We start from the raw sequence: 15,578 nt of genomic DNA on the forward strand, positions 1-15,578 counted from the left end.
GAACAAAAATCAAGATAAGGAAAAAACAAGAATTTATTTTTTACATCATATATAGGGGAGAGTGAGGATATTTGTTACGGAGGAGACATCTGGCACTGCCAAGAACTTTAAAATGTAAAGTTATCTAACCACTCTGTTCTCATAGAATTGAATGTCTTCCTTTGTTCATCAAACCAACATAAAACCCGGATTGCCTATTGCTTACAGTTATAGAGAATTTTGAGATTGAAATTTTTGACACAAAGAGTAAACATTATAGATAAGTGTTTGTTGAAATATATTTCGATTATAAAACATGAGATTTTAATTTTATTTTATTAAATGTCATAGTCTAGCATGTTGTTCAATTAATTAACATGTGTGTAATATATTATTCGTTTCAATATTCAGTTCATATCATTTATTGTGATTCCAACACTATGGAGGAGACATGTCAAACTCCATTTTTATTTTATTTTTATACATCAAAAATACTTTGGAATTATTTGTCTGAGGTACCTATGTTAGGTTGCCCGGGTGTTGAATTATCTTTTAAATTGTGAAACTTATGACAGTTTAAAAAAAAATAAGGATCTTTTGGAACATGTATCCTCACTTTCCCCTACACACAGCCCAATATGTCCGACTTATATGAGTCAATTGTATATGTACATTGCATTCAAATTTGAAGGATGAGTTAAAATATCAAATATGGCTAATTGTTTTTACTTCTCAGTATTACTGTTTATTCCAGGATCGTATGCGTTTGAATAAAAATAATCCAGACTGCAAAGATCAGTTTGTATATGGTCATATGAGCCTCCTCCTCTCTTCCAAGATATTATATATTATTTTTGCTGCACATTCATTTGAGCAATATTATTTTCAGCAAGTGTCACCTTAGGAATATTCATTTGAAGAAGTATTTATTTAGGCGAGCTTCTTTTCAGCGTCGTTCATTTCAGCGACATTTTCTTATAGTGAACCAAGAGTAGATATTATACGGACTATCTTTAGTTTATTTTGTCCTTTAATATTTCTTCATTCAACAGAGATAAAATAAAAAGAGCAGCCAATAAGATCCGTCCTCACTCTCTTGAACCTTTTCCCTTAAAAAAACATATATTTTTGAACAAAGTCAAAATTGTTCATGAATCAAAGGTTTACTATCATAACATTTGATAACGAAAATTACACTATCCAACGAAATGAAGGTCTTGGAGGGCCTGCAGGCTGAAACCCACAATCAATATTGTTATTTAAGCCATAGAATACGAAAATGGTCATTAAAACTTTTAACCTCAACAGGTTTGGACTTTAAAGTATTTTATTAGTAATCAAGTTTTTAAGGTATAACTACAATTCAGTGCCATATTTTGACATGAAATCAAAGTAAATAATTAATTGATGCAAACATTTCAGCATTTGAAAAATGAATTACACCGTGCCACAACAAAAATGTTACAGAAAAAGTATATGCTTAATTTAATAGAATTTGATCCCCTAATTCCAAATATGGCCTTATTTTCTCTCATGGCCTTTAGAAAAAGGCCATACATTTTTGTTAGTTTTGACTATTTTTAAGGTTTAAAGCAGCTTCAAGCCCTCGGTGTTGAAGATAAATTATGTAAATATATTTTAAATCCGAATGTTAAAAAATTCTAAAACAATTTTTAAAATCTCTGCATCATACTTATGACTCGAGTTATCTTTGTTTAAAGTGGGAAATTGATGCTTTTTATTCAGAGGCTCATAGTTTCAAGACAAATAGATTCAAAAAAGCTTAAAAGTATTGCATTTGATAGGTGAAAGTATGATCTTTAATTTTTAAAAAGAGCTTCTCCAAAAACACTCTATATCGTTGTCAATTTAAGATAAGGCCACGACAATATTTCAACCTCATTTTTGAATTGATCTCATATTAAAATTCAATAAGTATTTGTATGCCCCAACTACAAGAGATACAAACAAAGAGAGAGAAGAAGAAATGAGATACAAACTGTGATAGAGAAAAAGAAAATAGAGTTTCTACGGGGACTCCCTTGTATGTCCGTTTTTTTGGAATCCCTTACTCACTACGGATAAGCAACGAGAACTTTTCTGTCCATTATCATCTTTATTTTTTCTTCAAGTGCTTTATATCCTACCTGAAGTTATAGAATAGGCCTTACATTTCAATTTTTTTTTAAATTGCTTAAAAAAAGGTTTGATTTGGATTGATTTTTGTCAATTTAGTTTTGATACAAATTAAAAATTTAATCAAAGCAGTGTAGGTTGCGTGAACATATATTACAAAATATTCCGTCGGAAATTGAATCCTTTATATCTATAAATTATTTTGAATATGAAGCATCTATAAACATGTTTTAATCCCTTACATGTAAATTTAAATTATTAATCAATTAGTATGTATTATTACTTATTAGTTAAAAACTCAGGAAGAGTTTAAACAAAAATCCGTGGAATATTATTGTAGTCTATATTCAAAGCAACCTAACCAGCTTATTTTATGAAAATTACTTAATCAATATTAAAAAAACTAAATTGACTAAAAATTAATCAAAATCCACCTTTTTTAAGGCATTTTTTTAAAAGAGGTTTCAAACGCCAAACCTATGGAATTGAAAGTTTTAATGGTCATTTTCGAGTTCTATGGCTTAAATAAAAATAATAATTGTAGCTTATAGGCTGCGCGCAAAAATGCTACCCTTTTTGAAAGATCCTACTCGACAAGTACCTTTTAATCAAAGTGTTTGAATGTCATTCCACCCAATAAATGTCGTAAATGCATCCCTCTACAGAAACTTGTAGAATTGAGACTTGAAATTCAATCCGATAAGAGACTTTATTGCTCTTACTAATTATTCCTTTTGAATTTAAACACTGCTCTCGTGATTGATTACTTTTAATAATGAAGTCATCGCTGAGTTTCGCTGAAAAAAAGCTTCTACAAATAAATAATTGCACAAATGAATGTTGCTAAAATGACACTCGCTGAAAAAAAAAAAATCTAATCCTTCAGACGCCCCAATGCTATATTGCTGTAGTTTTTAAAATGAAAATTTACTGACCCGCTAAAGTCATATTATTCCTCAAACATGCATTATGAATTCAGAACATATTTTATTTGAAACTTTGGGAATATTTGGAATAAATGGTTTATACTTTATAATAAAAATAATAATTAAACATATTACTATTTATTTTTATTGAAGTTATACTGAAATCCAGTTTTAACTAATCTTTATGTTTGCTTGCAAAAGATTATGGTTATTACTGATAATGATTCATAAGTCAGTAAATAATTTCAAACCATTTGCTAGATCCTTTCTTTAACATGAGTCATCATGTTAATTAAATAGTTGGCACATTACGTTTAGATTTAAAAAAATATATCTTGTCAACTTTTAGAAAATATATGTATCAAATGATAATCTTAATTTACATAATTTTTTTAGTATAACAATAAAATTGAAGTTAAACCACACTATAGGTATAAAACTAAGTTCACTTAAATTAAGTACTCAATAGGCATTAATTATTTACATCCCTCTATAGGTATATTGTTTGGATTGAACAAAACTTACATATAAATTTAAAATCTAAACCAAAATAAACAACTACATATAAATTAATGTTTGGTTTTTTTTATTAATAAAAACGAAATATAATATCTTATTATATTTAATAAATATGTACTACAAATTTCGTATTGCAGTCATCACAACAAAACTTACAATAGAAAATCTAATTGTAAAATTCGTCTTACAATTTAATTCCTTTATCTAAAATAACATATACCGAATTGCTACAATTTCCTTAAAATATTAACCTCACAATGGATTTAATGAAATAAATAACTCATAATTTTTTGGCTATTTTTTAACAAAGTTAAAAATGACGTAGAATTCGTAGACGAAGAGAAAAAACCATAGATATATTAACATAAGTTTATATAGCGCGAGGTACGAAAGATCCATTGAATCCAGATTTGAAATCAAAAAAAAAAGATTTGATATCACTAAGAATGCCAAGGGGACCTGTTATTTTCATTGAAAGTGATACTTTCATCCCACTTGGATCAAAGATCATTTTCATATGAGTTTTCAATATCATTAAAAATATTTTTTGTAAATGAAATTGTTACTTATTCAGTGCCTTTTATACCCTGGAGCCTTCATTGAGCGACTGTTGAGAATGTCAAATACTTGAAGAAAAAAAATTAAGCTGTAGCGAGTGTATCATCTGTTTGAAATCCAGGAAATCCTTGACTGTGACACCATTTTACGACACGACCAACACTTTGGCTTGCTATAGCTTGCATTGCTAAAGCGACTTTCATTTTATTCTGATGAAATTTGATGTGCTTCTCAGTTAATTTATTTCTTAAAGGAAGACAGTATTCAATTTGAAGTCCATACAGTTTGGCTATCAAGTTCCACCTAACAGTTCCTCTCCCATGCCAATACAGTTCTTTGAGGTGTGCTAAAGCACCACGTATATTTTGAAAGCAATGAGGCACATCGACAATAGCAACTACATTACTATTGCAATCCTCATGTAGATGAGAAAAAGTCATCGACTGCTCATGAATAGACTTCGTTAAAATATTAACTCCAAGCGAAGTCAAAGCAGAAATATTAATTAACTCTTCATCAATCCATTGTAACAGATCAGACAATAATACCAATTTCAATTGCACATAAAACAAAATTCACGTATTATTCCAGCAAGAACACCTGATTGCATGCCCTTGCAAAGAAAATAAGCGATTGGCAGTTTCCAATAAGCTCGATAATCAACAAGCATACAAACCAAACCCTCGTTTTCTTTCTCTTCCCCGTACCCCCAAATCACATTGTCCGCCGTAATCAACAAATTCAAAACCAAGCCCCAAATTCTTGTCATACTCGACAGTTTCTTTTAAATGTATCCTATCAATAATAATTTCCGGTACTTTTTTGACAGAATGTAATTCCCTAGAAATAGTTTTCAAATGACAAATTATTAAAAATTTAGTTCCATAAAACAAAAAAACTATACTTACATAATATGTACATTAATTCCATCCAGAGGTTATAAGTTGTATTTCCTACAGATAACTTTTTTGCAAGATTTTTTAAGATATTTATTCCTGCAATGTTTACAAGTTCCACATTTTTTTATCTCCTTCAAATATTTACGGTGCAAATCACACATTTCGCATGAAAAACACTTTTTCTTTCTTTCTCGATGTAATTTAAACACATCAGTTACAGATTCATGTGAGAGTCCTTGTTCTTGATCTAAATGGGTTGATAAATTACTTGAACAATCAAAATAGCATGCCGAATCTAATAATAGAAAAGGGGTAGATTATAAAATTAAACAACATAAATTTGAGTGATACCTTCTAATAAATTATCCAATAATGTTGAAGAAGTATCTTCTTCCAAATCATTTGAAAGATTTTTTTTTGAATAGATTCTCTGAATAATGAGACCAATTCTTGAGAATGATCATTATCAATAAGACAGATATCGCATTGCCGCTCCATAATAGTCAATTCGGGACACACAGTCTTCCAATGACGAATAAAAGTGGATATACTGCAATATTTATCCTCCCCTTGATCCAAACATTATTCTTTATACTTATTATATACAATTTTTCTATTCCAATTACTTGGGAAACGAATTGCTTTACGATCATAATGAGATGCAACTTTTCCCAGTACAAAAATACCATGATCCTTCATAAGGTTCTCCAGCAAATGTTGAATACCTTCTCTTCTTTCATTAATATTCCGGTTGTACGGGTTATTAGATGGATTTCCAGTTCATTTATGTTGCTTATGAGTGAACCCATTTTTCAAATAATGAGCATAAAGTGCCTAAACTCTGGATTTCCCTTATGCCATGAGAAAAGAAAAAGTTGTGAGACAAACTCTCGACCCACTAATTTGGAATTTGATCTTTTGACCTTCCCTATCCAGGGCACCAAAATGACCAAACAAATAGGCTTCATGACTCAATAGAGAAATAAAAGACATTTCTAAGCTTTGATCTCGCCGAAAAGAAACATATTCATAATCAAACCAATTAAAACAAGGAGTTTTATTTCCTAATGGATCCAATGGTCCTAATGAACAGAAACAACCAATTTTGAGATACTTTTCAATTCAACGTCCTTCTTCAACACCCACGTCACGAAATGTAACGTCTCCATGCTTCAAAGTTCGGATATTAGAAATATCGTTCATTGATGAAGAACAAATCGGGGAATTCATGAAGAGTGTAGAATTTTGTTGACACCAAAATTACTTTTATTTGTCGAATAAGTACTGAGTTATTGCACATTTTCTAAGTCGAAATTAAATCTTCTTCTAAAAGTGACGTCACTTGTTTTTTTGAATTTTATGTTTATATAGGTAGATGCCACATACCCTTCAGCCAACTGTTTACATTTTTCCAACGCAACCTCTCATTAAATTAAGATGTTATAAATTAATTAATATATTATTTAACATAAATACATAAAATACAGTGGGTAATAACCATTTTAAACTATCTAAGCACACTACTAATATCTGGGTGGACCAAGGATCCATCACTTAACCTCAAGTAGGGGGAAGTGAATTTTTTGGAGTTCAAAATCACAGGGAACAAATGAATTAAAGCCAACAATCAAATTTATCTATAAACGGAGAATCCAAAACTGATCTCAGTTTTTTTCTCACTCGTCTGAGTTCTGAAATATATGGTATTATAGTAATTTGGTACTATTTTCGTTTCAAAGTCATTTTTTACCCTTAAAACAATCACCAAATTAAAAGTCGGATTTAATAAAACTTATAAAAAGTGTTTTTTATTATAAAAAAGTGGGTTATTCATTCTGTATCTTGTTCTGAACTTGATATATTTGCATTTTAGTGGTGAATAAGGATTAAAAGCTACATTCTTCTTGAGACCTTTATAACTTATTCATAAATCATAATACATAGTGATGATCATAGTCTATATTATAGAAAAATGTTTAATGTTCAAAAAGATTTATTCAAAAATATGTATCTCCAAGGATTCATGTTTCATGACGTCATAAATAATAATATAATTATTAATTATTACAAATTCAAATTTGTTCTAGTTCTTTTTCAAGCTTTGAAGATACATATTAAAGGTTAAATTCAAATCTAGTTACTGTAGATAATATATGTATGTTGAATTGGTTAAGGGCAAATCATACATCGTCTTACACTCAACAATTATAAAAATAAAATAAAAGACTGGATGTTACCTAAATAAAGTAAAATATATATTGGATATTATCAGAACATGAATTTTATACAAAAGTTACAATTATAAAATTTATCAAAAATAACTTACAAAAATATTTGAGTAAATGGAGGGACAAATTATAAATATCAAAGTGTTTTTCATTTGCTTCGATTGATCTTTATTAATTAAAGACGGAAATTTCTTTATGAATTAGGGCAAAAAACCCCAGATACTTCCTCCTCAACAAGAGATGCTCAAATTCCAATATCTATTGGAATGATAACAGGTTGAAATTTTTGCCGAAGAAGAAAACCGAACAAAAGTAAGCTTCATACGAGAGTAGAGTCGACTCTTTCCTTTGTTGGGAATCTATCCATCCAATGATAACAATGAATATATTCAAAGATTGAAACACTGACGGGATTCTTTTACATTCAGGTTCAGATAAAATGCTCTAGATGTGAAATATAATAATAATAATTTGTTTATTAGGTACTACAACAATGATAAGTTATAATCATATAACTAAAGTATACAACAATTTGAAATTTTACTTTGACAATTTTTAAAGCCTAAGATCATTCTTCATTCATGAAGACCTACAGAAATTGACTTTTATGTTCTCAAGAATTAGGACCAATGGAAGATACTTTCAATTTGATCACCCATCTCAAGAAATGCTTTTAGTCTTATTCGGAACTCCGTATTCCACGACGGACGACGGAATGAAAATTCATCGGAGGAAAACTGCCAGACTTCATAAGAGAGTAGAGTAGACTCCTTCATTGGGAAGGAAATTCCAGGATAAAAACATTGAAGAGATCCATTGTTGTTGAGTAGAGAATTTTAATACTTAAAATATACACAACACAATTAATAATTATTTTATTTGAATTTTTGGAAAGCGCAGTATTATGTGTTAATGTTACGATTATGATATTAATTATTATTATTTATGACGGGGTATACGCCATTATGAAATCGTAAATAATATTAAGACAATGTAGTCTATTTGTTAGTTCACCCCTCTAAAAAATGGGATCACTCAAAAATACCAAATCGAATTAAAGTCCTTGGAAATTCACATTTTTTAAATAGTTCTATTTTTAAATAAAAGATATTTCTATAATGTGAACTATAATATTACTTATGAATGATAAATAAGATATAATGGTCTCAAGAAGAGTGTCGTTTTTCATCATTTTTCAGCCTAAAGATGGAAATATATCTAGTTCAAAAGAAGATAACGAATCAATAAAACCATTTCTATAATCATAAAGGACCTTTTTACATCAGTTTTATTCATTGTACTTCGATTTGGAGATTATTTTAATGATGAAAAATGTATCTGAACGCTAATAGTCTTGAACTACTATAATCTCGAACATTTCAGAAACCTGACATCCCAGAGAAAAACTGAGATCAGTTTTGGATTTTGCTCTCAAAGATAATTCATATTCTTAGTTTCAATGGTGAATTTTTTTACCCCTTTGTGTAATGTACACAATGATATTTATTACCCCAACGTTTTCGTCCTCAACCATATGAGAAGTCTATTTTTGATAAATTGACAGTTAAAGGGAAGTCTCTGTCGTTGTAATATAAAAAGATTAACAAAATCCTTCAGAATCATGTACAATTTATAAATATTTATTATGTGTGAATAAAATTGTTGAAGAAAAGAATTCACACCTTCAAACAAATCTAGTGTAAAAAATTATTTATACAATGTACTAAAATATATTATATAATACAAATATAGATTTAGCTTTAAAAATATAGCCAACGTAAAGAACTAGACACTAATTATAAATCTACGTACTATAATCTAGTGAATTTTTATTGTAAGTATTGTATGTAAATATTAAAATAGTCTTGTAAAACAATAAATAATTACAAATTCTTTAAGTATGTTTTAAAATTCGCCATCATTCATATATTATAATTATTCCATTGAGAAGGAAAAAAGAATATTTAAAAGATTTGATCTAATTTTACTAGCGTTTAATACCAACTAAATATTAACAAACTTCTAGTCGAAATCGTGTACAAATACCCAAGGCAAACAACCTTATTGGAATATAAATGAAACGAAAATATTTTAAATATAATTATATTTTTAATAAATTGAAAAATGTAAACACAATGGGAACGTCCACTTAAAACTTTGAACAAACAACACAATCACTGAAGCGAGAAAGGAAATATAAAGGCATTCTAAATAATAAATAAATATAAATTAGACATTTTCTTACTCATTCGCATGTATAAATATATTGTACTATCTTAGAAAAGTTGTATGCCTAACTATGATGAGTCTTATGATGCACCTTCAAGCTTTGTAATCGTGTAAAAGAACTAAGGCAGGAACCACAATGGAATTTTTTAATCTTCTCATGAACTGTTTCAATATGCTGCTTCAAATTTCCAGAGAGTGTAAAAGAACTAGAACAGAATCTACATTTGAATTTTTTAATCTTCTCATGAACACCTTCAACATGTCTCTTCACGTCTCCAGAGCGTGTAAAAGAACAAGAGCAATAAGTACATTTGAATTTTTTTATCTTCTCATGAACACCTTCAATATGCGTTTTCAAGTCTCCAGAGCTTGTAAAAGAACTAGAGCAGTCACTACATGGGTATTTTTTTATCTTCTCATGAACACCTTCAATATGCTTCTTCAAGTTTCCAGATTCTGTAAAAGAACTACAACAGTAAGTACATTTGAATTTTTTTATCTTCTCATGAACTGTTTCAATATGCCTCTTCAAGCTTTCAGAGCGTGTAAAAGAATTAGAGCAATGTCTACATTTGAAATTTTTAATCTTCTCATGAACACCTACTACATGTCTCTTCACGTCTCCAGAGCGTGTAAAAGAACAAGAGCAATAAGTACATTTGAATCTTTTTATCTTCTCATGAACACATTCAATATGTGTCTTCAAGCTTCCAGAACGTGTAAATGAACTAGAGCAGTAAGTACATTCGTATTTCTTTATCTTCTCCTGAACACCGTCAACATCCATCTCCAAGTCTTCAAAGCGTGTACAAGAAGATTTTATAATAACACTGTTCTAATAACTAGGGACGTCAAAGGATGAACACAAAACGTGAATGCAAAAAAATTAAGGTGCACACATTGACTGGGAGTTGTTACAAAAATTGTCAGCATTTTGGGCGATTAAAACAAAGAGACCGAAAATCAACATGGTAATCCTCACAATTCGTTTGGCAAGAGAACAGCTTAGTAGTCATTAGATTAGTTTCAAATACAAACTGCTGTGACTAGGGGGGAAGTTGGTAATACAAAAGGACATAGGGAAGAATGACTCCGATGTCGATCCTCAATTCCACTCTGAACCAAAAGCTCCGCAACTTATCTTTAGCATTATTCTGTCTCTTTTGAGTACAAGCAAATGTCCAATCCGTTTTCGTTTATTTAAATTTATATCAATGACATCTTGTAGCGATTATCAATTAATAGGATTATTATGTCAATAAAGCCGGAAACCGTAGTGAATCAGAATATATTGAGCGACGAAATGTTTATTGAAGAGGTTGTTTTTGTTGTTATGGACTCGAGATGACGTCAGTTGTTGTCGAGGTATTTATCAAGGTGGCCATATAGCAAGTGTTGGAATGTTTATTAATGCTTTAAGCAAGGTGACTATATATAAGGTGTGTCCATAAGAAACTTGTAAAGCAGTCTGTTTGACGTTAGCTGCAACCTTTTTGATGACGTTACAGTGGACCCAAGTTCAGTGTTACTCACTACTGATAAGTATTAATTAATAATTATAGAAAATGCTAGAAGCCGAAGGAGGATAAAAAAGTTCTGAACTGCACGGAAATACATTTAATTCATAGTGATTTGAATGGATTTTTGGATATTTTCATTCGAAATCACACATCATTTATATTCCTAGGAAATCATATTTTTTCCATTTGGATATTCAATAGGCAATATGTCTTTTGATTCTCTTTTCAACTTCATGGTAAAGGGATCTCCTCTCTTTGTGCCTCACTCTTTGTATATTATCTTCTTTAATTGAGGAATCAGTGCATTGTGTAAATGCACTTCTCATCAAGGTCTATGATAGTGACTTCTGACCTCGTGAATCATTGCCTCTACGTATGCTTAATAATACATAAATTCTTCCAGATCTTTTCGACATCATCGTATACTTCTATATAAAATAACTATGGTGTTCCATAAAACGACAGAATAATCGACTAAAAGATCCAGTTAGGACCCTATTTGCAACCCTGATTATATTCAACTGTTTTTTTTCCTCCAAAATGATGGCGCGGGGTTTTTATGTTTTTTAATTATATTATTCATTCCAAAAATAGCAAGGACATCAGTAAAAGATGTCTTTGGAAATATTAAACTCATTGTAGGTATGTACAAAAACTTTTATGTACATAATAGTCCTAGTAAGTGATGCTAATTAATTATTAGTAATAGCTAATCGTAAGCATTTTTTATCTCAAACTTTATTTAGTTGGAAACTAGAAGAGTGAATGTTCTTTTCCAACATCATACGTTATCATTAATATAAATTTAAATAAACGAAACCTGATTGTACATTTGCTTGTGCTAAAAAAAGACGGACAGTAATCCTAAAATCCTAAGGATATGTTGCGGAGCTATTGGTTGAGAGTGGAATTGGGAGTCATTCTTGCCTATGTGCTTTTTTATTTCTTTCTTCCCCTCGTCACAGCTGTTTGTAGTTGAAACTAATCTAATGACAACTAAGCTGCTCCCTTGCTCTTGTGTAGATTACCATGTCGAGTGTCGGTCTCTTTGTTTTAATCACCCAAAATGCTGACAATTTTCGTCACAACTCCCAGTCAATGAGTGCACCTTAATTTTTTTTTTGCATTCACGTTTTGTGTTCATCTTTAGTTATTAGAACAGTCTTATTATAAAATTCAAATGTTCTCTGCTTCTTGTACACGCTTTGAAGACGACTTGAAGATGGATGTTGAAGGTGTTCAGTAGAAGATAAAGAAATACCAATATAGTCATTGCTCTAGTTATTTTACACAATCTGGATACTTGAAGACGCATATTGAAGGTGTTCATCAGAAGATAAAAAAATTCAAATGTACTGATTGTTGTAGGTCTTTTACACGTTCTAAAAGCTAGAAGAGGCATATTACAGGTGTTCATGAGAAGATTAAAAAATTCCATTGTGGTTCCTACTTTAATTCTTTTACACGATTAGAAAGCTTGAAGATGCACCATAGGACTCATCATAATTAGACATACAACTTTTCTAACATAGTACAATATATTTATACATGCGAATGAGTAAGAAAATGTCTAATTTATATTTATTTATTATTTAGAATCCCAAAAAACAACTATACGAATAAGGACGACGTTTCTAAGTTTATTCAAAATCAAAATAGTTATGAGGAAAATAAGCAATAAGTTCATAATATTGAAAAGGATGTCATGAAAAAAAAATACAATCTTTAACCCCCTTCCCTTTGTCTGTGTTTGTCCAAAACTTGATCCCCCCCAGTGAAACAGTGATCAATCAGTTCTCAATGCAGGGGACTCTGAAATATGCCATACACCTCCTCGACTCTAAAAATCTTTAAATCCGTTACACCCCCCCCCCCGTCAACTGGACGTAATAAATATATGACACTAATAGGTGAAAATTGCACATTTGATTTTTTTAAAGGTGAAAAATGCAAGAAGACGATGGAATATTGGATTTGTCGATAAAATAAAGTTTGCTGAAATTTTGTTTGGAGCTTCGTTTGCATATGAATTTGGGAAATAAAAATTGAGGCTTAACTGAAATATCTGTCATTTTCTGAATAATTTTTCTATTTTTTTCATCAAACGTCAATTTTCCATTTTTAAGAAGAAATGCCACAAAACGATGCATTGTTGTTGTGTCTTGACGAGGGAGAGCCACAAACTTATTTATAGTTGGAGAGATCCACGATGACCGAGAGACATGAGGAGAAGAAATCACGTGGAGGAATAATATAACACTTCTTTATAAGATCATGTGTATTCTAACCATACTCTAATTTATTTACAAAATACGCGACTATTTATCCTATGTAAAATACAGTACTTTAATACATAAAAGATAATACAAGAACATAAGAACAAGGGGAAAGGAAATATGAAATACATTACAATTGTGGACTTAAAATGACTCAAGTATACTATTGTTAATTTACGGAACATTTTATAACATAGTTTTTGCAATAATTGCAAAAATGAACCAATTATCGATGGTTATTTTTCCGACGACATTATTTTCCATAACTTTTTTGGTTTTGCATGTACGAAAAAAATCTTGGTAGGTTTGTTTTTCTATTTACAATGTGCTTAAATGCTATTAACTACCTTTTTCGCAAAATTAGTGCAAAACTGTTAAAAAACGGACTTCTCATCTAGATAATATTGGTTATGAATATTTGTTATTTGAAGTTAATAACACTTTTTTTTAAAATTAATAATAAAACAATCAAAATAGGGGATAATCAGGATGGATACTTGTCACAGAGGTGACATGTTACATTGCCAATAACTTAAAATATAAAGTTATTTAACCACCATGTTTTTATACTATTGAATGTTTTCCTTTGTTCATCAAACCAACATAAAACCCGAATTGCCAAATGCTTACAGTTATAGAGAATTTTGACATTGAAATTTTTGACACAAAAAGTAAACATTATAGATAAGTGTTTGTTGAAATATATTTCTATTATAAAACGAGATTTTAATATAATTTTATTAAATGTCATAGTCTATCATGTTGTTCAATTAATTAACAGGCTTGTAATATATTATTCGCTTCAATATTCAGCACATTTCATTTATTGTGATTCCAACACTATAGAAGAGACTTGTTCCACACCATTTTTATTATTTATAGTCGTCCTATATATATAGTGAATATATTATATTTAGTTATGTTTTTTTTGTGTGTAATTTCATGTTATACTTTACTTCTCAATCACAGTAAATAGAAAAAAAAAAAATTTTAATTTTATTATTAACTATGCTTTATTTCCGTAAATGTTTTATTTGTTTATCTTATATATGTAATTATAAAGGGAGTAGGCCACTTACGCCCCAAAAAACTACCCCCTGGCCTTTACCCCCCCCAACAACAACTACCCCTCGTCCTTTAATCCCCTACCAACTACTCCCCTGTACCCTTTAACCCCCATCCTTTTCTATTTTTGTTATTGAGAAGTACAGTTAGTAAATGATAGAGGGCCAAAGTAATAAATGAATGTTATGGTTGTTTGGAGCGGTTGTTGAGCAATAAAACTTTCAAGTTCGAATCGAAAAGTAGTTATGAGTTCTATAAATCATCAAAATTTAAATACTAAAATAAATAAAAATTTCAATTAAAATAGATACGTATCCTGATTGTCACGCCATAGACATGACATATAAGATACAATAAATATTTTGAATATTCATATTCTAATTTCCTTAAACCCATGACAAAAAATTCCCAAAACACTGAGTTTTAGTAGGTTATTTATACGATGAATTTAGGGATAGATTATATAGAACGAGTATACACATGATGTTATAATAAATGTCTGCGAAGGGATTTTCGGATAACTCCTTAAATAAGGTGAAATAGAGTCATGCATATCCAAAATAAATAGGTTAATTATTTCTAATTTTTATTATATGTGTTTCTACATTACAAAAATCAAATAGAATCATCCAAAATTGTCTCAAGTAATATTTACGCTATATTTGTAATTGAAAGATTCAAAATACTGACTTAAATACAAATAATTATTATCTCGTATTTTATTATATATATTAAATCTTCATATTACGAATATTAGAAGGGACGTATAACCTAAAATAACGTCTTGGTACCCCCATGATTAGAAAACTTGAAGGTCCTAAGTATTAATTGACAATTGTATTAATTTATAATATACACAAACTTTAAAACTTATGTTTTAGATAAGGATAAAATGTGATCTCTTGCTCTAAAAACAATCTTGATTGTATATCTGACAAATTATTCAGTTGATATAAGGAGAAAAACGCATCGATTTTTTAATAATTCCAATGATTTCCTGTGTCTTGCTTCTAAAGATACCCAACAATAAGAATTTTTGATAGATAGATTCTTCTTCAAAGTCCTTATTCAAAAATTTAATGAGCCCACACTTGAATTCTAGTAGGTGTCTAATCATTTATATATTTATTTAACCCATAGCTTCCAAGGATTTTGGAATATCGTTTCCACTCCTGCAGCTTACGACACTGTATTCATCAGAGTAGGGGCAAAATCGTTATACTGCAAGTCCACGTAAAATATC

The 15,578-nt window shown here is 29.9% G+C and overlaps 1 long non-coding RNA gene across 1 annotated transcript; it reads right to left on the reverse strand.

Moving 5' to 3' along the window:
- Window positions 1-4,454: 4,454 nt before the first annotated feature.
- On the reverse strand, window positions 4,455-6,341 carry LOC121125654 (uncharacterized). The gene is made up of 3 exons (XR_005866712.2): window positions 5,369-6,341; window positions 5,027-5,312; window positions 4,455-4,958 (listed from the first exon to the last, which is right to left on the reverse strand). It is a non-coding gene; the product is annotated as an uncharacterized lncRNA (long non-coding RNA).
- Window positions 6,342-15,578: the final 9,237 nt, after the last annotated feature.

This window comes from Lepeophtheirus salmonis, chromosome 10, assembly GCF_016086655.4.
Source record: "Lepeophtheirus salmonis chromosome 10, UVic_Lsal_1.4, whole genome shotgun sequence".
NCBI classification, from domain to species: domain Eukaryota; kingdom Metazoa; phylum Arthropoda; class Copepoda; order Siphonostomatoida; family Caligidae; genus Lepeophtheirus; species Lepeophtheirus salmonis.